The following is a 27,463-nucleotide window of genomic DNA, read 5'->3' as shown; positions in this document are numbered from 1 at the left end:
AGCGGGCAACGACCCTTGTTCTATCTGGAACCAGCCGGAGGAGCAATCCCTAACCCCCCAAGCAGATATATGCGAGAGCATAGCTGCTTTGTAGTAAAGTGAGACATTTGGCACAGAGATGCCCCCGCAGCTTTTTGGTTTTTGTATTTGGGTCAGCGGGAGCCTCGCATGACGTCCCATCCAAATGTATTTTGTAAAGATAGACTGGAAATGATTGAGAAGATATGCTGGAACTGAGACCGGGAGGCACCTGAAGAAGTAAATCAATTTTGGAAGCAAAAGCATCTTCACAGCCGCGACCCTACCTGTCCATGATACCTCTGAGACCCTCCAGCCAGCTACCGTCTGCTGAAAGTCCCTGAGAAGGGACACATAGTTTGCGGCCACAATTCGTTTGGGATCATGGGAAAGCATCACACCTAAGTGCCTTAGCCCTTCAGTGGACCATTTGAACGGGTAAGACCCTCTCAAGGTCTCCAGTGTAGCCTCGGGTAGGCCTATAGCGTAGGCTTCTGTCTTGGTATAATTAAGTTTATAGTATGTTAAATTGGCAAATTCAGCCAATATTTTAAATAGCTCAGGAAGCGATTCTTCTGGTTCGGCTAAGAAAATCGTCAAGTCATCCGCAAACAACGCTAGGACCTGCGGGGTATCGTAAAGTACAAGGGGCTGAACAGAGGGGGTCATCCGAAGCTTGGTCGCCAGAGGTTCCATCATCAAGGCAAAGAGAAGTGGTGACAAAGGGCACCCCTGCCTTGTGCCATTCTTTATCATAAAAGCCCTGGATACAAATCCTAACCCTCTCACTCTAGCTGATGGACCAGAATAAAGGGCCATTACCGCCGTGATAAAGGCGGAAGGGAACCCGAAAGATCGTAAGACTTCAACCATGTATTCCCACCGGACCCTGTCGAATGCTTTTTCAGCATCTAACGACAGGGTGACCAGTGGGATTCCGAGCGCAGTCGCCTCAAAAAAAATGTTCAATAGACGTCTTGTATTGTCTGAACCCTGACGGCCAGGGGTGAATCCCACCTGGTCTGGGTGGATCAATATCGGGAGGGTCTTATTTAGCCTCGAGGCCAGGATTTTTGCGTATAATTTTACATCACAATTTATGAGGGAAATTGGGCGGTAACTTTCACAGAATTCAGGGTTCTTCCCGGGTTTGGGTATGGTTATAATTGAGGCCTCTAAAAAATCTTGGGGGAACTTACCAGTGTCCATGGCCTCAGCAAAGACACGAGTGAGGATGGGGCACAATTGAGCCACAAATTTTTTATAGAATGTGGCGTCAAAACCGTCCGGACCCGGGGATTTGTGTGACTTAAGGCTCTTGACCATCAGCTCAACCTCCTTCTCCGAGATAGGGGCAGCGAGAGGGTCCATCAGGTCTTCAGGAACCCGCGGTAGTTGAAGCTTGTTAAGGAACTCAGGGATAGCGGACGCCGGAGCAAGCGTCCCTTGAATTTTGATTGGCTGATAGGATTCTATCAGCCAATCGGAATTAAGGTAGGAAAAATCCAATCAGCCAATAGGATTGAGCTTGCATTCTATTGGCTGTTCCAATCAGCCAATAGAATGCGACCTCAATCCTATTGGCTGATTGCATCAGCCAATAGGATTTTTCCTACCTTAATTCCGATTGGCTGATAGAATCCTATCAGCCAATCGGAATTCAAGGGACGCCATCTTGGATGATGTCATTTAAAGGAACCTTCATTCTTCGCTTGGACTTCGTTTGATGAGGATGCTCCGCGACGGCTGGATTGAAGATGGACCCGCTCCGCTCCAGATCGATGAAGATAGTAGATGCCGCTTGGATGAAGACTTCTGCCGGTCTGGAGGTCCTCTTCTGCCCGGATCGGATGAAGACTTCTGCCGGTCTGGAGGTCCACTTGTGCCCGGCTGGGTGAAGACGGCTCAAGGTAGGGTGATCTTCAAGGGGGTAGTGTTGCGTTTTATTAAGGGGGTATTGGGTGGGTGGTGGGTTTTAATGTTGGGGGGGTATTGTATTTTTTTTTTACAGGTAAAAGAGCTGATTACTTTGGGGCAATGCCCCGCAAAAGGCCCTTTTAAGGGCTATTTGTAATTTAGTATAGTGTAGAGATTTTTTTATTATTTTGGGGGCTTTTTTATTTTATTAGGGGGATTAGAGTAGGTGTAATTAGTTTAAAAAAATTGTAATTATTTTAGTGTTTGTTGTTTTTCGTACTTTAGTTTATTTAATTTAATTGTAATTAATTGTAGGTAGTTTAGGTAATTAATTTAATTATAGTGTAGTGTTAGGTGTAATTGTAACTTAGGTTAGGATTTATTTTACAGGTAAATTTGTTTTTATTTTAGCTAGGTAGTTATTAAATAGTTAATAACTATTTAATAACTATTGTACCTAGTTAAAATAAATTCAAAGTTGCCTGTAAAATAAAAATAAATCCTAAAATAGCTACAATGTAACTATTAGTTATATTGTAGCTATCTTATGGTTTATTTTACAGTTAAGTATTTAGTTTTAAATAGGAATAATTCATTTAATTGTAGTAATTTTATTTAGTTTTTTTAAAATTATATTTAAATTAGGGGGGTGTTAGGATTAGCTTTAGATTTTGGGTTTAATAACTTTATTATAGTGGCGGCGACGTTGGCGGCGGCAGATTAGGGGTTAATACATTTAATATAGTTGCAGCGACGTTGGGGGGGCAGATTAGGGGTTAATAAATCTAATGTAGGTGTCGGCGATGTTGGGGGCAGCAGATTAGGGGTTCATAAGTATAATGTAGGTGGCTGCAGTGTCCGGAGCGGCAGATTAGGGGTTAATAATATAAAGCAGGTGTCGGCGATGTCGGGGGCGGCAGATTAGGGGTTAATAAGTGTAAGATTAGGGGTGTTTAGACTCGGGGTTCATGTTAGGGTGTTAGGTGTAGACATAAAATTCCTTTCCCCATAGGAATCAATGGGGCTGCGTTAGGAGCTGAACGCTGCTTTTTTGCAGGTGTAAGGTTTTTTTTCAGCCGGCTCAGCCCCATTGTTTCCTATGGGGAAATCGTGCACGAGCACGTTTAGCCAGCTTACCGCTACCGTAAGCAGTGCTGGTATTGAGGTGAGATGTGGAGCTAAATTTTGCTCTATGCTCACCTTTTTGCGGCTAACGCTGGGTTTAAAAAAACCTGTAATACCAGCGTTGTCTTAAGGGAGCGTTAAAAAAAAAAAGGCTCGTTAATCTAGGTGAGTGTTTTTTCACTTACAATTGTATTACAAATATGATGAGAAGTGATCATCACACCAGCATGATTGCAAATAGAAATTGCACATAATGTGTTTGTATGTTGCCATGGCAACTCACTTAGCAACATGTCAACCCACACGATCTTCTAATATGTGGATATACATTTGCAGGTTCACATACTTCGAATTGCAGTAATCATGCTGCTAATATTGTATATTTGGATCATTGTTGGCACTTTTAAACTTGTATTATATACTTTTCTAAGCACACAGCGAAACCGGAAGTGACATGATCACAACTTCCGGTTTGCCAATATAGTGGAACACACTGATGCGGTCCAAAGCTCTGCAGACCACGAATTTTGAGAGGAGGGGTATGTGATTGTTTGGCACATTTTTTCACTATATATTGTGGTATTTCACACTGTTTGTTTACACCGATCTGATGAAAGGGACAGTTGGTCTCTGAAACGTCATTGAATAAAAGTTGACATTGTTTGTCTAAAACTCCTGAGAGTGCATCCTTTTTTCAGGAATAATATATATATATATATATATATATATATATATATACACACACACATTATATACATACACACACGTGTTCTACAAGTGGACATATGTGTGTTGACGTTTTTAAGATTACACACTGTATAATTAATTGCATATGTACATTTTTCTGTTTGTATTGTACGCTATAGAGTACTTAGGTTCTTTTTATATTTATAATTCTGTAGCTAGTGGATAAACCCTATGTAGCTTTATTCGCCTTAAAGGGACAGTCTACACCAAAATTTGTATGGTTTAAAAAGATAATCCCTTTTTTACCCATTCCCCAGTTTTGCATAAATATTAACTGAAATATTTCATATTTTGAATGGCAAAGAAACAATTAATACATTAAAGGGATATGAAACCCAACAATTTTATTTTATGATTTAGACAGCGCATACAATTTTATTTTATGATATAGACAGCACATACAATTTTATTTTATGATATAGACAGCACATACAATTTTATTTTATGATATAGACAGCGCATACAATTTTATTTTATGATATAGACAGCGCATACAATATTAAATACATTTCCAATCTACTTCTATTATCAAATTTGCTTTATTTCCATGTTATTCTAGGTAGGCATCTGGAACACTACCTGGCAGGAAACAGTGCTGCCATCTAATGCTCTTGCAAATGGATAGCATTCTCGCAAAACTTCTGCCATATAGTGCTTCAGACACGTGCACACTCCTAAGCTCAAGTCCCAGCTTTTTAACAAAAGATACCAAGAGAACATAGACAATTTGATAATAGAAGTGTTCTATCTGAATCATGAAAGAAACAAAAAATGAGTTTCATGTCAATTCAATGCTCTGTATGAATGCTTTAAGTGTGTGTATACCATGAGCCGACCCTTTAAGCCATTTAAGGATGTGTGTGTGATGGCAAAAATACATTGCTTGAAAGCTGTGTGAATGCCATGCACCATGCCTGCTGCAATCTGTCCTTTAAGACTGTTTTGGGTGTTTTAAGGCTGTGTACTTAGTGTGCCCGTCAACCCTTTGTGTCTCTTAGACATAGGTACTACATCACCCTGTACTGTGCCCACCATACTGTGTTGACATGGTAACTACATCCGGCAAAGCGGAGCAGGTTGTGGTCCTGCTGTCGGCTTTGACAGCAAGAGCTGTAACTGGGGGAGAGAAGGTATCTTCCTTTATATATTAAGGGAGAACTTATCGTGCTCCCTTACCATATGTAGCCAGATTGCTGATGGTTACAGACAGTGACGGTCTGCAACGATCTTTGCAGTGGGAGGGAAGAAGTCGGGGGTCCCTACACTACGGGGGGGAAAAAACTTTTGGTTAGAAGGTGGGTCCCTAAAAAAAAAACAAGTTTGGAGGGGGGAACTGTGTGGAGAGGGATCGGGTAGGGTAAAAATGTCAGTAAACTTACAACTCTAACTCGTTATGCTGATTTGTCCTGCAATGTGAGTTCCTTGTATTAATGTGTCTGTCCCTTTAAAGCTGTGTGCGTGTTGGGTGTGCTTTCCATTTAAGGCTTGAGCACTGTTTGTGTGTGCTGTGATCTGTCTCTTTAAGATGTTCTGTCTTGTGTTTTGTGTGCTTTGTCTGGCTGCTACTTTAAAATTATGTGCGCATAGTTTGAGCCGTTCTTTAAGGCTGAGTGCACGTTGTGTCTGTACACGTGGTATGAATTACTCCTGTGAATTGGCTATGTGCATTGAGTGTGTTTCTATCTCTTTAATACTGTGTTAATGTAATGAGAGTTCATTTTACCCCTTAAGGACCGGGCCTTTCAGACTAAAACTTTTTAGTAGACAACCCAAAGTATTGATCTAGGCCCATTTTGGTACATTTCATGCCACCATTTCACAGCCAAATGCGATCAAATAATAAAAAATAAAAAAAAGAAGTTAACTTTGTCACAAACTTTAGGTTTCTCACACAAATTATTTACATACCGCTTGTGCAATTATGGCACTAATGGTTGTAAAAGCTTCTCTGGCATCCCCTTTGTTCAGAAATAGCAGGCATATATGGCTTTGCTATAGCTTTTTGGTAATTAGAAGGCCGCAAATTTCAGCTGTGCACCACACTTATTATTCACAGCATTGAAGAGGTTGATCTGGTAGCTTGTAAAGTTAATTTTAGCTTTAGTGTAGAGATTACCCTCCCACCTGACACTTCTCACCCCCTCATCCCTACCTGATCTCTCCCAAGCAGCTCTCTTTCCTCCCCCACTGGTCACCCCTATCTTAAAGGGACAGTAAACCTTAAAAATAATGTTATATAATTCTGCACATAGTGCAGAATTATATAACATTATTTAAGTGCTATAGTTCTAAACGGCTTTTTTCTCTTCAAATAAGTAAAAATTACGGCGCTTTTACAGACGCGCTCTCTGCTCTGCGGGTCTGTAATATTCAGTCAGCGCATCGGGCCAGCTGTATAGTCACAGCCCAGCCCGATCGCGCCATAGCACTAAGTGCAGCTCGCTCCTGTGACAGGAGCGAGCTGCACTTAGTCTTATGGCGCGATCGGGCCGGGCTGTGGCTATACAGCTGGCCCGATGCGCTGACTGAATATTACAGACCCGCTCAGCAGAGAGCGGGTCTGTAAAAGCGCCGTAATTTTTACTTATTTGAAGAGAAAAAAGCCGTTTAGAACTATAGCACTTAAATAATGTTATATAATTCTGCACTATGTGCAGAATTATATAACATTATTTTTAAGGTTTACTGTCCCTTTAAGTACTGGCAGACAGTCTGCCAGTATGCAGTTTTAGACTTTTTTTTATTTATTTATTTTTTCTTAAGCGTATGATTTCCCCCTTACCTTCCCACCTCCCTGATCCCACAAAAAAGCTTTCTAACCCTCTCCCCCTCTAACTAGCTTCCACCATCTTAGGTACTGGCAGCAGGTTCCAAATAAATCCTTTCATGAAAAGGAAAGATAAAAACATAATTTATGCTTACCTGATAAATGTATTTCTCTTGTGGTGTATCCAGTCCACGGATCATCCATTACTTGTAAGATATTCTCCTTCCCAACAGGAAGTTGCAAGAGGATCACCCACAGCAGAGCTGCTATATAGCTCCTCCCCTAACTGCCATATCCAGTCATTCGACCGAAACAAGCCAAGAAAGGAGAAACCATATGGTGCAGTGGTGACTGTAGTTTAAATAAAAATTTAGACCTGCCTTAAAAAGACAGGGCGGGCTGTGGACTGGATACACCACAAGAGAAATAAATTTATCAGGTAAGCATAAATTATGTTTTCTCTTGTAAGGTGTATCCAGTCCACGGATCATCCATTACTTGTGGGATACCAATACCAAAGCTAAAGTACACGGATGAAGGGAGGGACAAGGCAGGCTTAAATGGAAGGAACCACTGCCTGTAGAACCTTTCTCCCAAAAATAGCCTCCGAAGAAGCAAAAGTATCAAATTTGTAAAATTTTGAAAAGGTATGAAGCGAAGACCAAGTCGCTGCCTTGCAAATCTGTTCAACAGAAACCTCATTTTTAAAGGCCCAGGTGGAAGCCACAGCTCTAGTAGAATGAGCTGTAATCCTTTCAGGAGGCTGCTGTCCAGCAGTCTCATAGGCTAATCGTATTACGCTCCGAAGCCAAAAAGAAAGAGAGGTTGCCGAAGCTTTTTGACCTCTCCTCTGTCCAGAGTAAACAACAAACAGTGTAGATGTTTAGCGAAAATCTTTTGTAGCTTGTAAGTAAAACTTAAAAGCACGGACCACTTTTTTTTTTTTTTTCTTTATCTCTCTCGCCCTATCCGTTGCCGGTCCAGCAAGATATCTAAGATTGAACACTTGCCTACTTATAAGAGAACACTGTGTACACTATAGGATAAGAATAATTCTGTTCAAAGGGAATATTAGGGGGGAGTTTGGGGGTTAATTGGGTTTAAATTGAGTAGGGTAGAAGTTTTAATCTCTCCACATCACAAAAAATGAGGGAATTGTCAACATGTGGGTTACGGACATTCCGGTATATGATAGTACAGGATACAGTATGCTTGTGTTAAAGTTGGAGAGTTCTGAGATGTAATCTACCACTGACTACCTGTATCCTGTTGCTTCTGTCTCATTATTGTACAGCTTTTATAATGATGTAATATGTGAATACCATATATGTGATACATGTCTTGCTGTGGGATAAATGTTTGTGCCCATGTGTTCACTCTCTCTCTGAATAAAAACTGATTTAAAAAAAAAAAAAAGCACGGACCACGTCCAGATTATGTAAAAGACGTTCCTTCTTTGAAGAAGGATTAGGACACAATGATGGAACAACAATCTCTTGATTGATATTCTTGTTAGAAACTACCTTAGGTAAAAACCCAGGTTTTGTACGCAAAACTACTTTATCTGAATGGAAAATCAGATAAGGAGAATCACATTGTAAAGCAGATAACTCAGAGACTCTCCGAGCCGAGGAAATAGCCATCAAAAACAGAACTTTCCAAGATAAAAGTTTGATATCAATGGAATGAAGGGGTTCAAATGGAACCCCTTGAAGAACTTTAAGAACCAAGTTTAAGCTTCATGGGGGAGCAACAGGTTTAAACACAGGCTTAATTCTAACCAAAGCCTGACAGAAAGCTTGAACGTCTGGAACTTCTGCCAGACGCTTGTGCAAAAGAACAGACAGAGCAGAAATCTGTCCCTTTAAAGAACTAGCTGACAATCCTTTTTCCAAACCCTCTTGGAGAAAGGACAATATCCTAGGAATCCTAACCTTACTCCATGAGTAATTCTTGGATTCACACCAAAAAATGTATTTACGCCATATCTTATGGTAGATTTTCCTGGTGACAGGCTTTCGTGCCTGTATAAGGGTACCAATGACTGACTCGGAGAAGCCACGCTTTGATAAAATCAAGCGTTCAATCTCCATGCAGTCAGTCTCAGAGAAATTAGATTCGGATGATTGAAAGGACCTTGTAGTAGAAGGTCTTGTCTCAGAGGCAGGGTCCATGGTGGAAAGGATGACATGTCCACTAGGTCTGCATACCAGGTCCTGCGTGGCCACGCAGGCGATATCAAGATCACCGATGCTCTCTCCTGTTTGATTTTGGCAATCAGTCGAGGGAGCAGAGGAAACGGTGGAAACACATAAGCCAGGTTGAAGAACCAAGGCGCTGCTAGAGCATCTATCAGTGCCGCTTCTGGATCCCTGGACCTGGATCCGTAACAAGGAAGTTTGGCGTTCTGGCGAGACGCCATGAGATCCAGTTCTGGTTTGCCCCAACGATGAACCAATTGAGCAAACACCTCCTGATGGAGTTCCCACTCCCCCGGATGAAAAGTCTGATGACTTAGAAAATCCGCCTCCCAGTTCTCTACACCTGGGATATGGATTGCTGATAGGTGGCAAGAGTGAGTCTCTGCCCAGCGAATTATCTTGGAGACTTCTAACATCGCTAGGGAACTCCTGGTTCCCCCTTGATGGTTGATGTAAGCCACAGTTGTGATGTTGTCCGACTGAAATCTGATGAACCTCAGGGTTGCTAACTGAGGCCAAGCTAGAAGAGCATTGAATATTGCTCTTAACTCCAGAATATTTATTGGGAGGAGTTTCTCCTCCTGAGTCCACGATCCCTGAGCCTTCAGGGAATTCCAGACTGCACCCCAACCTAGAAGGCTGGCATCTGTTATTACAATTGTCCAATTTGGCCTGCGAAAGGTCATACCTTTAGACAGATGGACTCGAGATAGCCACCAGAGAAGAGAATCTCTGGTCTCTTGATCCAGATTTAGCAGAGGGGACAAATCTGTGTAATCCCCATTCCACTGACTGAGCATGCATAGTTGCAGCGGTCTGAGATGTAGGCGCGCAAATGGCACTATGTCCATCGCCGCCACCATCAAGCCGATTACTTCCATACACTGAGCCACCGAAGGGCGCGGAATAGAATGAAGAACACGGCAAGATTTTAGAAGCTTTTATAACCTGGATTCTGTCAGGTAAATCTTCATTTTTACAGAATCTATCAGAGTCCCTAGGAAGGAGACTCTTGTGAGTGGGGATAGAGAACTCTTTTCCTCGTTCACCTTCCACCCTCGCGGTCTTAGGACCGCCAGAAGCGATCCCAGAACCTTTGTAAAGATTCTTGGAGCTGTAGCTAACCCGAAGGGAAGAGCCACAAATTGGTAATGCCTGTCCAGAAAGGCAAATCTTAGAAACCGATGATGATCTTTGTGAATCGGTATGTGAAGGTAAGCATCCTTCAAATCCACTGTGGTCATGTACTGACCCTCCTCATAGGTAGGATGGTCCGAATAGTTTCCATTTTGAACGATGGAACTCTGAGGAATTTGTTTAAGATCTTTAGATCCAAAATGGGTCTGAAGGTTCCCTCTTTTTTGGGAACCACAAACAGATTTGAATAAAAACCCTGTCCCAACTGTGGAACTGGACAGATCACTCCCATAACTAGGAGGTCTTGCACACAGCGTAAGAATGCCTCTTTCTTTATCTGGTTTACAGATAATCTCGAAAGGTGAAATCTCCCTTGAGGAGGGGAAGCTTTGAAGTCCAGAAGATATCCCTGAGATATGATCTCCAACGCCCAGGGACCCTGAACATCTCTTGCCCACGCCTGGGCAAAGAGAGAAAGTCTGCCCCCTACTAGATCCGTTACCGGATAGGGGGCCGTTCCTTCATGCTGTCTTAGAGGCAGCAGCAGGCTTTCTGGCCTGCTTGCCCTTGTTCCAGGACTGGTTAGGTTTCCAGCCCGGCTTGGATTGAGCAAAAGTTCCCTTTTGTTTTGTAGCAGTGGAAGTTGATGCTGTACCTGCCTTGAAGTTTCTAAAGGCACAAAAATTAGACTGTTTGGCCTTTGATTTGGCCCTGTCTTGAGGAAGGGTATGACCCTTACCTCCAGATATGTCAGCAATAATTTCCTTCAAACCAGGCCCGAATAGGGTCTGCCCCTTAAAGGAAATGTTAAGTAATTTAGACTTTGAAGTCACGTCAGCTGACCAAGATTTAAGCCATAGCGCCCTACGCGCCTGGATGGCGAATCCAGAATTCTTAGCGGTTAGTTTAGTCAAATGAACAATGGCATCAGAAACAAAAGAATTAGCTAGCTTAAGTGTTCTAAGCTTGTCAAGTATTTCAGTCAATGGAGTAGCTGTCTGAAAGGCCTCTTCCAGAGACTCAAACCAGAACGCCGCAGCAGCAGTGACAGGCGCAATGCATGCAAGGGGCTGCAGGATAAAACCTTGTTGAATAAACATTTTCTTAAGGTAACCTAATTTTTTATCCATTGGATCTGAAAAAGCACAACTGTCCTCGACAGGGATAGTGGTACGCTTTGCTAAAGTAGAAACTGCTCCCTCCACCTTAGGGACCGTCTGCCATAAGTCCCGTGTGGTGGCGTCTATTGGAAACATTTTTCTAAAAATAGGAGGGGGGGAAAACGGCACACCGGGTCTATCCCACTCCTTATTAATAATTTCTGTAAACCTTTTAGGTATTGGAAAAACATCAGTACACACCGGCACTGCATAGTATTTATCCAGTCTGCACAATTTCTCTGGCACTGCAATTGTGTCACAGTCATTCAGAGCAGCTAATACCTCCCCAAGTAATACACGGAGGTTCTCAAGCTTAAATTTAAAAGTAGAAATATCTGAATCAGGTTTCCCTGAATCAGAAATGTCACCCACAGACTGAAGCTCTCCTTCCTCAGCTTCTGCATATTGTGACGCAGTATCAGACATGGGCCTTAAAGCATCTGCGCGCTCTGTATTACGTCTAACCCCAGAGCTATCGCGCTTTCCTCTAAATTCAGGCAATCTGGCTAATACCGCTGACAGGGTATTATCCATGATTGCCGCCATGTCCTGCAAAGTAATCGCTATGGGCGTCTTTGATGTACTTGGCACCATTTTAGCGTGAGTCCCTTGAGCGGGAGTCAAAGGATCCAACACGTGTGGAGAGTTAGTCGGCATAACTTCCCCCTCGCCAGAATCCTCTGGTGATAATTCTTTTAAAGATAACAGCTGATCTTTATTGTTTAAAGTGAAATCAATACATTTAGTACATATTCTCCTATGGGGTTCCACCATGGCTTTTAAACATAATGAACAAGGAGTTTCCTCTATGTAAGACATGTTTATACAGACTAGCAATGAGACTAGCAAGCTTGGAAAACACTTTAAAACAAGTTAACAAGCAATATAAAAAAACGTTACTGTGCCTTTAAGAGAAACAAATTTTGGAAAATTTGAAATAATAGTGAAAAAAGGCAGTTAGACTAACGAAATTTTTACAGTGTATGTAACAAGTTAGCAGAGCATTGCACCCACTTGCAAATGGATGATTAACCCCTTAATACAAAAAACGGATTAACAAACGTTTTTAAACAGTCACAACAACTGCCACAGCTCCACTGTGGCTTTACCTTCCTCAAAACACGACTTTTGAAGCCTTTTGAGCCCTTCAGAGATGTCCTATAGCATGCAGGGGACTGCTGAGGGAAGCTGAATGTCTCTGTCTGTAATTTTAACTGCGCAAAAAAGCGCTTAAATAGGCCCCTCCCACTCATATTACAACAGTGGAAAGCCTCAGGAAACTGTTTCTAAGCTAAAATCAAGCCAGCCATGTGGAAAAAACTAGGCCCCAATAAGTTTTATCACCAAAGCATATATAAAAACGATTAAACATGCCAGCAAACGTTTTATATTGCACATTAATCAGAGTATATACCTCTGATAGCAAGCCTGATACTAGTCGTTATTAAATCACTGTATTTAGGCTTAACTTACATTAATCAGGTACCAGCAGCATTTTCTAGTCCCTAGAAAAACTTAAAACTACACATACCTTATTGCAGGATACCCTGCACGCCATTCTCCCTCTGAACTTACCTCACTCCTCAGACATATGTGAGAACAGCAGTGGATCTTAGTTACTTCTGCTAAGATCATAGAAAAAACTCAGGCAGATTCTTCTTCTAAATGCTGCCTGAGATAAAAACATAATTTATGTAAGAACTTACCTGATAAATTCATTTCTTTCATATTAGCAAGAGTCCATGAGCTAGTGACGTATGGGATACACACCCCCACCAGGAGGGGCAAAGTCTCCCAAACCTCAAAACGCCTATAAATACACCCCTCACCACACCCACAATTCAGTTTAACGAATAGCCAAGAAGTGGGGTGATAAAAAAATGCGAAAGCATATAAAATAAGGAATTGGAATAATTGTGCTTTATACAAAATCAAAACCACCACAAAAAAAGGGCGGGCCTCATGGACTCTTGCTAATATGAAAGAAATGAATTTATCAGGTAAGTTCTTACATAAATTATGTTTTCTTTCATGTAATTAGCAAGAGTCCATGAGCTAGTGACGTATGGGATAATGACTACCCAAGATGTGGATCTTTCCACACAAGAGTCACTAGAGAGGGAGGGATAAAATAAAGACAGACAATTCCTGCTGAAAATAATCCACACCCAAAATAAAGTTTAACGAAAAACATAAGCAGAAGATTCAAACTGAAACCGCTGCCTGAAGTACTTTTCTACCAAAAACTGCTTCAGAAGAAGAAAATACATCAAAATGGTAGAATTTAGTAAAAGTATGCAAAGAGGACCAAGTTGCTGCTTTGCAAATCTGGTCAACCGAAGCTTCATTCCTAAACGCCCAGGAAGTAGAAACTGACCTAGTAGAATGAGCTGTAATTCTCTGAGGCGGAGTTTTACCCGACTCAACATAGGCAAGATGAATTAAAGATTTCAACCAAGATGCCAAAGAAATGGCAGAAGCTTTCTGGCCTTTTCTAGAACCGGAAAAGATAACAAATAGACTAGAAGTCTTACGGAAAGATTTCGTAGCTTCAACATAATATTTCAAAGCTCTAACAACATCCAAAGAATGCAACGATTTCTCCTTAGAATTCTTAGGATTAGGACATAATGAAGGAACCACAATTTCTCTACTAATGTTGTTGGAATTCACAACTTTAGGTAAAAATTCAAAAGAAGTTCGCAACACCGCCTTATCCTGATGAAAAATCAGAAAAGGAGACTCACAAGAAAGAGCAGATAATTCAGAAACTCTTCTGGCAGAAGATATGGCCAAAAGGAACAAAACTTTCCAAGAAAGTAATTTAATGTCCAATGAATGCATAGGTTCAAACGGAGGAGCTTGAAGAGCTCCCAGAACCAAATTCAAACTCCAAGGAGGAGAAATTGACTTAATGACAGGTTTTATACGAACCAAAGCTTGTACAAAACAATGAATATCAGGAAGAATAGCAATCTTTCTGTGAAAAAGAACAGAAAGAGCAGAGATTTGTCCTTTCAAAGAACTTGCGGACAAACCCTCATCTAAACCATCCTGAAGAAACTGTAAAATTCTCGGTATTCTAAAAGAATGCCAGGAAAAATGATGAGAAAGACACCAAGAAATATAAGTCTTCCAGACTCTATAATATATCTCTCGAGATACAGATTTACGAGCCTGTAACATAGTATTAATCACAGAGTCAGAGAAACCTCTTTGACCAAGAATCAAGCGTTCAATCTCCATACCTTTAAATTTAAGGATTTCAGATCCTGATGGAAAAAAGGACCTTGTGACAGAAGGTCTGGTCTTAACGGAAGAGTCCACGGTTGGCAAGAGGCCATCCGGACAAGATCCGCATACCAAAACCTGTGAGGCCATGCCGGAGCTACTAGCAGAACAAACGAGCATTCCTTCAGAATCTTGGAGATTACTCTTGGAAGAAGAACTAGAGGCGGAAAGATATAGGCAGGATGATACTTCCAAGGAAGTGATAATGCATCCACTGCCTCCGCCTGAGGATCCCGGGATCTGGACAGATACCTGGGAAGTTTCTTGTTTAGATGGGACGCCATCAGATCTATTTCTGGAAGTTCCCACATTTGAACAATCTGAAGAAATACCTCTGGGTGAAGAGACCATTCGCCCGGATGCAACGTTTGGCGACTGAGATAATCCGCTTCCCAATTGTCTACACCTGGGATATGAACCGCAGAGATTAGACAGGAGCTGGATTCCGCCCAAACCAAAATTCGAGATACTTCTTTCATAGCCAGAGGACTGTGAGTCCCTCCTTGATGATTGATGTATGCCACAGTTGTGACATTGTCTGTCTGAAAACAAATGAACGATTCTCTCTTCAGAAGAGGCCAAAACTGAAGAGCTCTGAAAATTGCACGGAGTTCCAAAATATTGATCGGTAATCTCACCTCCTGAGATTCCCAAACTCCTTGTGCCGTCAGAGATCCCCACACAGCTCCCCAACCTGTGAGACTTGCATCTGTTGAAATTACAGTCCAGGTCGGAAGCACAAAAGAAGCCCCCTGAATTAAACGATGGTGATCTGTCCACCATGTTAGAGAGTGTCGAACAATCGGTTTTAAAGATATTAATTGAGATATCTTCGTGTAATCCTTGCACCATTGCTTCAGCATACAGAGCTGAAGAGGTCGCATGTGAAAACGAGCAAAGGGGATCGCGTCCGATGCAGCAGTCATAAGACCTAGAATTTCCATGCATAAGGCTACCGAAGGGAATGATTGTGACTGAAGGTTTCGACAAGCTGTAATCAATTTTAGACGTCTCTTGTCTGATAAAGACAGAGTCATGGACACTGAATCCATCTGGAAACCCAGAAAGGTTACCCTTGTCTGAGGAATCAAAGAACTTTTCGGTAAATTGATCCTCCAACCATGATCTTGAAGAAACAACACAAGTCGATTCGTATGAGATTCTGCTAAATGTAAAGACTGAGCAAGTACCAAGATATCGTCCAAATAAGGAAATACCACAATACCCTGTTCTCTGATTACAGACAGAAGGGCACCGAGAACCTTTGTAAAAATTCTTGGAGCTGTAGCTAGGCCAAACGGCAGAGCCACAAACTGGTAATGCTTGTCCAGAAACGAGAATCTCAGGAACTGATAATGATCTGGATGAATCGGAATATGCAGATATGCATCCTGTAAATCTATTGTGGACATATAATTCCCTTGCTGAACAAAAAGTAAAATAGTCCTTACAGTTACCATCTTGAACGTTGGTATCCTTACATAACGATTCAATATTTTTAGATCCAGAACTGGTCTGAAAGAATTCTCCTTCTTTGGTACAATGAAGAGATTTGAATAAAACCCCATCCCCTGTTCCGGAACTGGAACTGGCATAATTACTCCAGTCAACTCTAGATCTGAAACACATTTCAGAAATGCTTGAGCTTTTACTGGATTTACTGGGACACGGGAAAGAAAAATATCTCTTTGCAGGAGGTCTCATCTTGAAACCAATTCTGTACCCTTCTGAAACAATGCTCTGAATCCAAAGATTGTGAACAGAATTGATCCAAATTTCCTTGAAAAAACGTAACCTGCCCCCTACCAGCTGAGCTGGAATGAGGGCCGCACCTTCATGTGGACTTAGAAGCAGGCTTTGCCTTTCTAGCTGGCTTGGATTTATTCCATACTGGAGATGGTTTCCAAACTGAAACTGCTCCTGAGGATGAAGGATCAGGCTTTTGTTCTTTGTTGAAACGAAAGGAACGAAAACGATTATTAGCCCTGTTTTTACCTTTAGATTTTTTATCCTGTGGTAAAAAAGTTCCTTTCCCACCAGTAACAGTTGAAATAATGGAATCCAACTGAGAACCAAATAATTTGTTACCCTGGAAAGAAATGGAAAGTAAAGTTGATTTAGAAGCCATATCAGCATTCCAAGTTTTAAGCCATAAAGCTCTTCTAGCTAAAATAGCTAGAGACATAAACCTGACATCAACTCTGATAATATCAAAAATGGCATCACAGATAAAATTATTAGCATGCTGAAGAAGAATAATAATATCATGAGAATCACGATGTGTTACTTGTTGCGCCAAAGTTTCCAACCAAAAAGTTGAAGCTGCAGCAACATCAGCCAAAGATATAGCAGGTCTAAGAAGATTACCTGAACACAGATAAGCTTTTCTTAGAAAGGATTCAATTTTCCTATCTAGAGGATCCTTAAACGAAGTACCATCTGACGTAGGAATAGTAGTACGTTTAGCAAGGGTAGAAATAGCCCCATCAACTTTAGGGATCTTGTCCCAAAATTCTAATCTGTCAGACGGCACAGGATATAATTGCTTAAAACGTTTAGAAGGAGTAAATGAATTACCCAAATTATCCCATTCTTTGGAAATTACTGCAGAAATAGCATTAGGAACAGGAAAAACTTCTGGAATAACCACAGGAGCTTTAAATACCTTATCTAAACGTTTAGAATTAGTATCAAGAGGACCAGAATCCTCTATTTCTAAAGCAATTAGTACTTCTTTAAGTAAAGAACGAATAAATTCCATTTTAAATAAATATGAAGATTTATCAGCATCAACCTCTGAGACAGAATCCTCTGAACCAGAGGAATCATCAGAATCAGAATGATGATGTTCATTTAAAAATTCATCTGTAGGGAGAGAAGTTTTAAAAGATTTTTTACGTTTACTAGAAGGAGAAATAACAGACATAGCCTTCTTTATGGATTCAGAAACAAAATCTCTTATATTATCAGGAACATTCTGCACCTTAGATGTTGAAGGAACTGCAACAGGCAATGGTACTTTACTAAAGGAAATATTATCTGCTTTAACAAGTTTGTCATGACAATCAATACAAACAACAGCTGGAGGAATAGCTACCAAAAGTTTACAGCAGATACACTTAGCTTTGGTAGATTCAGCACTAGACAGCAAAATAACGTCAAAAAATGACGCAACTTCCGGCGACACGTATGACGCCGGAAACGGAAATAGATTTTTTGCGCCAAAAAAGTCCGCGCCAAGAATGACGCAATAAAATGAAGCATTTTCAGCCCCCGCGAGCCTAACAGCCCACAGGGAAGAGTCAAATTTTTTGAAGGTAAGAAAAAATGATTAAATCAAATGCATTATCCCAAATATGAAACTGACTGTCTGAAAATAAGGAAAGTTGAACATTCTGAGTCAAGGCAAATAAATGTTTGAATACATATATTTAGAACTTTATAAACAAAGTGCCCAACCATAGCTTAGAGTGTCACAGAAAATAAGATTTACTTACCCCAGGACACTCATCTACATGTTTGTAGAAAGCCAAACCAGTACTGAAACGAGAATCAGCAGAGGTAATGGTATATATAAGAGTATATCGTCGATCTGAAAAGGGAGGTAAGAGATGAATCTCTACGACCGATAACAGAGAACCTATGAAATAGACCCCGTAGAAGGAGATCACTGCATTCAAATAGGCAATACTCTCCTCACATCCCTCTGACATTCACTGCACGCTGAGAGGAAAACCGGGCTCCAACTTGCTGCGGAGCGCATATCAACGTAGAATCTAGCACAAACTTACTTCACCACCTCCATCGGAGGCAAAGTTTGTAAAACTGAATTGTGGGTGTGGTGAGGGGTGTATTTATAGGCGTTTTGAGGTTTGGGAGACTTTGCCCCTCCTGGTGGGGGTGTGTATCCCATACGTCACTAGCTCATGGACTCTTGCTAATTACATGAAAGAAATAGTACAACTCCGGTACCATTTAAAAATAATAAACTTTTGATTGAAGAAAAAACTAACTATATTACACCACTTTCCTCTTACTACCTCCAGTGTTGAGGGTTGCAAGAGAATGACTGGATATGGCAGTTAGGGGAGGAGCTATATAGCAGCTCTGCTGTGGGTGATCCTCTTGCAACTTCCTGTTGGGAAGGAGAATATCCCACAAGTAATGGATGATCCGTGGACTGGATACACCTTACAAGAGAAAGTCTATATATTTGCTGACAATGACAAACCATAAAGCCCTTCTGGTCAGTACTTAGCATAACAACAAATGATATCAACAATGGCACAACTAAGTGGATTAGTTAACATTTAGAATTTATAAACAATTTTGAAAATCTTAATCCACCGAGTATTCTGAGATTTGCTCTTATTGTCACATCATATAGCAGATGCAATTTGCCTCCTAGTGGCAATAAGTTGAATCCCAGGAGTAATGGCTCATGGACTCTCACCACCTTATGAATGAAAAGTAGCCAACATTTGACAGAAATCTGTTTACGCAATCCAAAGTTATAATCACCTGATGGGGGTTAACATGGAATTGTCCAGTGAACGTAAACAAACTATAGATGTGGATATGTTACAGTCTATGTAACAATATTTAAAGGGACATAATACTCATATGCTAAATCACTTGAAACTGATGCAGTATAACTGTAAAAAGCTGACAGGAAAATATCACCTGAGCATCTCTATGTAAAAAAGGAAGGTATTTTACCTCACAATTTCCTCAGCTCAGCAGAGTAAGTTCTGTGTAAAAAGTTATACTCAGCTGTTGCCGAGCTGCAGGTAAAAAAAAATGAGAAAAAAAATGAAGAAATGAACAGCAGCCAATCAGCATCAGCAGTGCTGAGGTCATGAACTCTTTTACTGTGATCTCATGAGATTTGACTTAACTCTCATGAGATTTCATTGTAAACTTCCTTTAAACTGAATAAGGAAATAACAAGAGAGTGCACGAGGCTCAACCCCTAAGGACAGACACACTAATATGCTGCTTAGAAATCCTTTACAATGGGAGGTGGCTACTGAGAAACTTTTGAGGTAAAATATCTTCCTTTTTTACATAGAGATGTTCAGGTGATATTTTCTAGTCAGCTTTTAACAGCTATACTGCATCACTTTCAAGTGTTTAAACATTTGGGTATTATGACCCTTTAAGTAAAAAATTTTGATCAAAGAACGACAGATAGCTAGATTGGGAGACAGACAAATAATAAGGGACAGTATACTTGAAAATGTTTATTGTTTAAAAATATATAGATATATTAATACACTTTTTACCCTTTGTGATTACCTTATATCCAAGCTTCTGCAGACTGCCCCCTTATCTCAATTCTTTTGACAGACTTGCATTTTATCCAATCAGTGCAAACTCTTAAATAACTCCACAGGAGTGAGCACAATGTTATCTATAGGGCACACATGAACTAGCGATATCTAGTTGTTAAAAACTGTCAAAATGCTCTGATATAAGAGGCAGCCTTCAAGGGATTAGAGATTAGCATATGAGCCGCCTACCTAGGTTTAGCTTTCAACAAAGAATACCAAGAGAACAAAGCAAATTTAATGATAAAAGTAATTTGGAAAGTTGTTTAAAAACATAATTTATGCTTACCTGATAAATTCCTTTCTTCTGTAGTGTGATCAGTCCACGGGTCATCATTACTTCTGGGATATTACTCCTCCCCAACAGGAAGTGCAAGAGGATTCACACAGCAGAGCTGCATATAGCTCCTCCCCTCTACGTCACTCCCAGTCATTCGACCAAGGACCAACGAGAAAGGAAAAGCCAAGGGTGAAGTGGTGACTGGAGTATAAATTAAAAAATATTTACCTGCCTTAAAAACAGGGCGGGCCGTGGACTGATCACACTACAGAAGAAAGGAATTTATCAGGTAAGCATAAATTATGTTTTCTTCTGTTAAGTGTGATCAGTCCACGGGTCATCATTACTTCTGGGATACCAATACCAAAGCAAAAGTACACGGATGACGGGAGGGATAGGCAGGCTCTTTATACAGAAGGAACCACTGCCTGAAGAACCTTTCTCCCAAAAATAGCCTCCGATGAAGCAAAAGTGTCAAATTTGTAAAATTTGGAAAAAGTATGAAGCGAAGACCAAGTTGCAGCCTTGCAAATCTGTTCAACAGAGGCCTCATTCTTGAAGGCCCAAGTGGAAGCCACAGCTCTAGTAGAATGAGCTGTAATTCTTTCAGGAGGCTGCTGTCCAGCAGTCTCATAAGCTAAACGAATTATGCTACGAAGCCAAAAAGAAAGAGAGGTAGCGGAAGCTTTTTGACCTCTCCTCTGCCCAGAGTAAATGACAAACAGAGAAGACGTTTGTCGAAATTCCTTAGTTGCCTGTAAGTAAAATTTTAGAGCACGGACTACATCCAGGTTGTGCAGTAGACGTTCCTTCTTTGAAGAAGGATTTGGGCATAAAGAAGGAACAACAATCTCTTGATTGATATTCCTGTTAGTAACTACCTTAGGTAAGAACCCAGGTTTAGTACGCAGGACTACCTTATCCGAATGAAAAATCAAATAAGGAGAATCACAATGTAAGGCTGATAATTCAGAGACTCTTCGAGCCGAGGAAATAGCCATTAAAAATAGAACTTTCCAAGATAACAACTTTATATCAATGGAATGAAGGGGTTCAAACGGAACGCCCTGTAAAACATTAAGAACAAGGTTTAAACTCCATGGTGGAGTTTTAAACACAGGCTTAATCCTGGTCAAAGCTTGACAAAAAGCCTGGACGTCAGGAACTTCTGACAGACGTTTGTGTAACAGAATGGACAGAGCTGAGATCTGTCCCTTTAATGAACTAGCAGATAAACCCTTTTCTAAACCTTCTTGTAGAAAAGACAATATCCTAGGAATCCTAACCTTACTCCAAGAGTAACCTTTGGATTCACACCAATATAGGTATTTACGCCATATCTTATGGTAAATCTTTCTGGTAACAGGCTTCCTAGCCTGTATTAAGGTATCAATAACTGACTCAGAAAACCCACGTCTTGATAAAATCAAGCGTTCAATTTCCAAGCAGTCAGCTTCAGAGAAGTTAGATTTTGATGTTTGAAGGGACCCTGTATCAGAAGGTCCTGTTTCAGAGGCAAAGACCAAGGTGGACAGGATGACATGTCCACCAGGTCTGCATATCAAGTCCTGCGTGGCCACGCAGGTGCTATTAGAATCACTGATGCTCTCTCTTGTTTGATTCTGGCAATCAATCGAGGAAGCAACGGGAAGGGTGGAAACACGTAAACCATCCTGAAGTCCCAAGGTTCTGTCAGAGCATCTATCAGGACTGCTCCTGGATCCCTGGATCTGGACCCGTAACGAGGAAGCTTGGCGTTCTGTCGAGACGCCATGAGATCTATCTCTGGTTTGCCCCAACGTAGCAGTATTTGGGCAAAGACCTCCGGATGAAGTTCCCACTCCCCCGGATGAAAAGTCTGACGACTTAAGAAATCCGCCTCCCAGTTCTCCACTCCCGGGATGTGGATTGCTGACAGGTGGCAAGAGTGAGACTCTGCCCAGAGAATTATCTTTGATACTTCCATCATAGCTAGGGAGCTTCTTGTCCCTCCCTGATGGTTGATGTAAGCCACAGTCGTGATGTTGTCCGACTGAAACCTGATGAACCCCCGAGTTGTCAACTGGGGCCAAGCCAGGAGGGCATTGAGAACTGCTCTCAATTCCAGAATGTTTATTGGCAGGAGACTCTCCTCCTGACTCCATTGTCCCTGAGCCTTCAGAGAATTCCAGACGGCACCCCAACCTAGAAGGCTGGCGTCTGTTGTTACAATTGTCCAGTCTGGTCTGCTGAATGGCATCCCCCTGGACAGATGTGGCCGAGAAAGCCACCATAGAAGAGAATTTCTGGTCTCTTGATCCAGATTCAGAGAAGGGGATAAGTCTGAGTAATCCCCATTCCACTGACTTAGCATGCACAGTTGCAGTGGTCTTAGGTGTAAGCGTGCAAAGGGTACTATGTCCATTGCCGCTACCATTAAACCGATTACCTCCATGCATTGAGCCACTGACGGGTGTTGAATGGAATGTAGGGTGCGGCAAGCACTTTGAAGTCTTGTTAGCCTGTCCTCTGTCAGGTAAATCTTCATTTCTACAGAATCTATAAGAGTCCCCAGAAAGGGAACTCTTGTGAGTGGAACGAGTGAACTTTTCTTTTCGTTCACCTTCCATCCATGTGACCTTAGAAATGCCAGCACTAACTCTGTATGAGACTTGGCAGTTTGAAAGCTTGGGGGTCGATCCGATAAAAATCGTCGCCCGCAAAAGCCGGCGACGCCAATAATTGCGCGGATTTGGTATCCTATATACGGCGTAAGCTAGAAGTTACGCGCGTATATTTCTGCCGTCGCCCGCAGTTTTTTGGGCCATAGGCAGGTATACCAAACCCGCGCAGTTTGGTATCCAATATGCAGCGTAAGGACTTACGTGGCGAAAATGGAGAAAACTTACTCCATTTTCACCTCGCCACAAAAAGCAGCCGTAAGAAGCCTTACGCTGACTATTGGAGCCCCGTAACTCCCTAAACTAACTAGAAAATAAACCTAACACCTAACGCATGCGCAATGTCTATCTCCCTGTCAACCGCGATCTGCTAAAATAAACCTAACACCTAACGCATGCGCAATGTCTATCTCCCTGTCAACCGCGATCCCCCCCGAAATCCCTAATAAAGTTATTACCCCCTAAACCGCCGCTCCCGGACCCCGCCGCCATCTACATAAACTAACCCCCTACTGTGAGCCTCTAAAACCGCCGCCATCTACCTTATCTATCCCCTAATCTGACCCCTTACACCGCCGCCACCTATATAAAAATTATTAACCCCTAATCTAATCCCCCTATACCGCCGCCAGCTATATTAATATTATTAACCCCTAATGTAAGCCCCTTACACCGCCGCCATCTCTATTAAAATGATTAACCCCTAATTTAATCTACCTACCCCGCCGCCAGCTATATTATCTATATTAACCCTAAGTATATTATAGTTAATATAGTTATTACATTATATATATTAACTATATTAACCCTAATTATATTAGGGTTAATATAGTTACTATAGTATTTATATTAACTATATTAACTCTATCTAACACTAACACCCCTAACTATATTTATATTAAATTAATCTAATTAATTTATAAACTAAAATATTCCTATTTAAATCTAAATACTTACCTATAAAATAAACCCTAAGATAGCTACAATATAATTAATAATTACATTGTAGCTATGTTAGGGTTAATATTTATTTTACAGGTAAATTGTTAATTATTTTAACTAGGTATAATAGATATTAAATAGTTATTAACTATTTAATATCTACCTAGTTAAAATAATTACCCAATTACCTGTAAAATAAATCCTAACCTAAGTTATAAATACACCTACACTATCAATAAATTAAATAAAGTACAAACATCTATCTAAAAATACAATTAAATTAACTAAACTAAATTACAAAAAAAAACAAACACTAAATTACAAAAAATAAAAAAAAGATTACAAGATTTTTAAGCTAATTACACCTATTCTAAGCCCCCTAATAAAATAATAAACCCCCAAAATAAAAAAAAATCCCTGCCCTATTCTAAATTAAACATATTTCAAAGCTCTTTACCTTACCAGCCCTTAAAAGGGCCTTTTGTGGGGCATGCCCCAAAGAATTCAGCTCTTTTGCATTCAACAAATACAATCCCCCCCCCCCATTACAACCCACCACCCACATACCCCTATTCTAAACCCACCCAAACCCCCCTTAAAAAAGCCTAACACTACCCCCCTGAAGATCTCCCTACCTTGTCTTCACCACACCGGGCCGAACTCCTGATCCGATCCGGGCGATGTCGTCCTCCAAGCGGCAAAGAAGAATTCTTCCTCCGGCGATGTCATCCTCCAAGCGGCAAAGAAGAATTCTTCCTCCGGCGACGTCTTCCTCCAAGCGGCAGCAAAGTCTTCATTCTTCCGGCGGCATCTTCAATCTTCTTTCTTCGCTCCGCCGCCGCGGAGCATCCATCCCGGCCGACTGCTAAACTTGGAATGAGGTACCTTTAAATGACGTCATCCAAGATGGCGTCCGCCGAATTCCGATTGGCTGATAGGATTCTATCAGCCAATCGGAATTAAGTTAAAAAAATCTGATTGGCTGATTGAATCAGCCAATCAGATTCAAGTTCAATCCGATTGGCTGATCCAATCAGCCAATCAGATTGAGCTCGCATTCTATTGGCTGTTCCGATCAGCCAATAGAATGCGAGCTCAATCTGATTGGCTGATTGGATCAGCCAATCGGATTGAACTTGAATCTGATTGGCTGATTCAATCAGCCAATCAGATTTTTTTAACTTAATTCCGATTGGCTGATAGAATCCTATCAGCCAATCGGAATTCGGCGGACGCCATCTTGGATGACGTCATTTAAAAGGTACCTCATTCCAAGTTTAGCAGTCGGCCGGGATGGATGCTCCGCGGCGGCGGAGCGAAGAAAGAAGATTGAAGATGCCGCCAGAAGAATGAAGACTTTGCTGCCGCTTGGAGGAAGACGTCGCCGGAGGAAGAATTCTTCTTTGCCGCTTGGAGGATGACATCGCCGGAGGAAGAATTCTTCTTTGCCGCTTGGAGGACGACATCGCCCGGATCGGATCAGGAGTTCGGCCCGGTGTGGTGAAGACAAGGTAGGGAGATCTTCAGGGGGGTAGTGTTAGGCTTTTTTAAGGGGGGTTTGGGTGGGTTTAGAATAGGGGTATGTGGGTGGTGGGTTGTAATGGGGGGGGGGGGGTTGTATTTGTTGAATGCAAAAGAGCTGAATTCTTTGGGGCATGCCCCACAAAAGGCCCTTTTAAGGGCTGGTAAGGTAAAGAGCTTTGAAATATGTTTAATTTAGAATAGGGCAGGGATTTTTTTTTATTTTGGGGGTTTATTATTTTATTAGGGGGCTTAGAATAGGTGTAATTAGCTTAAAAATCTTGTAATCTTTTTTTTATTTTTTGTAATTTAGTGTTTGTTTTTTTTTGTAATTTAGTTTAGTTAATTTAATTGTATTTTTAGATAGATGTTTGTACTTTATTTAATTTATTGATAGTGTAGGTGTATTTATAACTTAGGTTAGGATTTATTTTACAGGTAATTGGGTAATTATTTTAACTAGGTAGATATTAAATAGTTAATAACTATTTAATATCTATTATACCTAGTTAAAATAATTAACAATTTACCTGTAAAATAAATATTAACCCTAACATAGCTACAATGTAATTATTAATTATATTGTAGCTATCTTAGGGTTTATTTTATAGGTAAGTATTTAGATTTAAATAGGAATATTTTAGTTTATAAATTAATTAGATTAATTTAATATAAATATAGTTAGGGGTGTTAGTGTTAGATAGAGTTAATATAGTTAATATAAATACTATAGTAACTATATTAACCCTAATATAATTAGGGTTAATATAGTTAATATATATAATGTAATAACTATATTAACTATAATATACATAGGGTTAATATAGATAATATAGCTGGCGGCGGGGTAGGTAGATTAAATTAGGGGTTAATCATTTTAATAGAGATGGCGGCGGTGTAAGGGGCTTACATTAGGGGTTAATAATTTTAATATAGATGGCGGCGGTGTTAGGGGCTCACTTTAGGGGGTTATAGATATAATATAGCTGGCGGCGGGGTACGGGAGCGGCGGTTTAGGGGTTAATAACTTTATTAGGTTGCGGCGGGGTAAAGGAGCGGCGGTTTAGGGGTTAATAGCTTTTTTTATTGTTAGGCTAGTGAGGGGGGATAGCGGATAGAGGGTTAGACTTGTCGGGCTATGTTAGGGAGGCGTGTTAGACAGTGCGGGCTATGTTAGGGAGGCGTGTTAGACAGTGCGGGTGTTTTAGACTTTAGTCAGGTTTTATAGGCGCCGGCAGATTCTAACGTGGCGCAAGTCACTGGCGACGCCAGAAATTTGTACTTACGCAGATTTCTGGACATCGCTGGTTTGTGAGACTTACGGCACGTTAGCATCTGACGGCGACCTATATGGGATGGCTCGAGTTGCGAGCTGAAACTGCGGGCGACGCCGGTTCCCTCGCTTGCGCCGCAAACTGCGATCGATATCGGATCGCGCCCCTGAAGCTTGTATCAGAATGTCGTCTAGGTATGGAGCTACCGAGATTCCCCGCGGTCTTAGTACCGCCAGAAGAGAACCCAGAACCTTTGTGAAGATTCTTGGAGCTGTAGCCAATCCGAATGGAAGAGCCACAAACTGGTAATGCCTGTCTAGGAAGGCAAACCTTAGGTACCGATAATGATCTTTGTGAATCGGTATGTGAAGGTAAGCATCTTTTAAATCTACAGTGGTCATGTACTGACCCTCTTGAATCATAGGTAAAATTGTCCGAATAGTCTCCATCTTGAACGATGGAACTCTTAGGAATTTGTTTAGGATCTTTAAGTCCAGGATTGGTCTGAAAGTTCCCTCTTTTTTGGGAACCACAAACAGATTTGAGTAAAACCCCTGTCCCTGTTCCGATCGTGGAACTGGATGGATTACTCCCATTAACAAGAGCTCTTGTACGCAGCGTAGAAACGCCTCTTTCTTTGTCTGGATTGTTGACAATCTTGACAGATGAAATCTCTCTCTTGGAGGAGAGTATTTGAAGTCCAGAAGGTATCCCTGAGATATTATCTCTAGCGCCCAGGGATCCTGGACATCTCTTGCCCAAGCCTGGGCGAAGAGAGAAAGTCTGCCCCCCACTAGATCCGATCCCGGATCGGGGGCCCTCCATTCATGCTGTTTTAGGGGCAGCAGCAGGTTTCCTGGCCTGCTTGCCCTTGTTCCAGGACTGGTTAGGTTTCCAGCCTTGTCTGTAGCGAGCAACAGCTCCTTCCTGTTTTGGTGCAGAGGAAGTAGATGCTGCTCCTGCTTTGAAATTACGAAAGGAACGAAAATTAGACTGTCTAGCCTTAACTTTGGCTTTGTCCTGAGGCAGGGCATGGCCTTTACCTCCTGTAATGTCAGCGATAATCTCTTTCAACCCGGGCCCGAATAAGGTC

The sequence above is a fragment of the Bombina bombina genome, chromosome 4, assembly GCF_027579735.1.
Source record: "Bombina bombina isolate aBomBom1 chromosome 4, aBomBom1.pri, whole genome shotgun sequence".
Lineage (NCBI taxonomy): Eukaryota > Metazoa > Chordata > Amphibia > Anura > Bombinatoridae > Bombina > Bombina bombina.
This window is presented reverse-complemented; position numbering follows the sequence as displayed.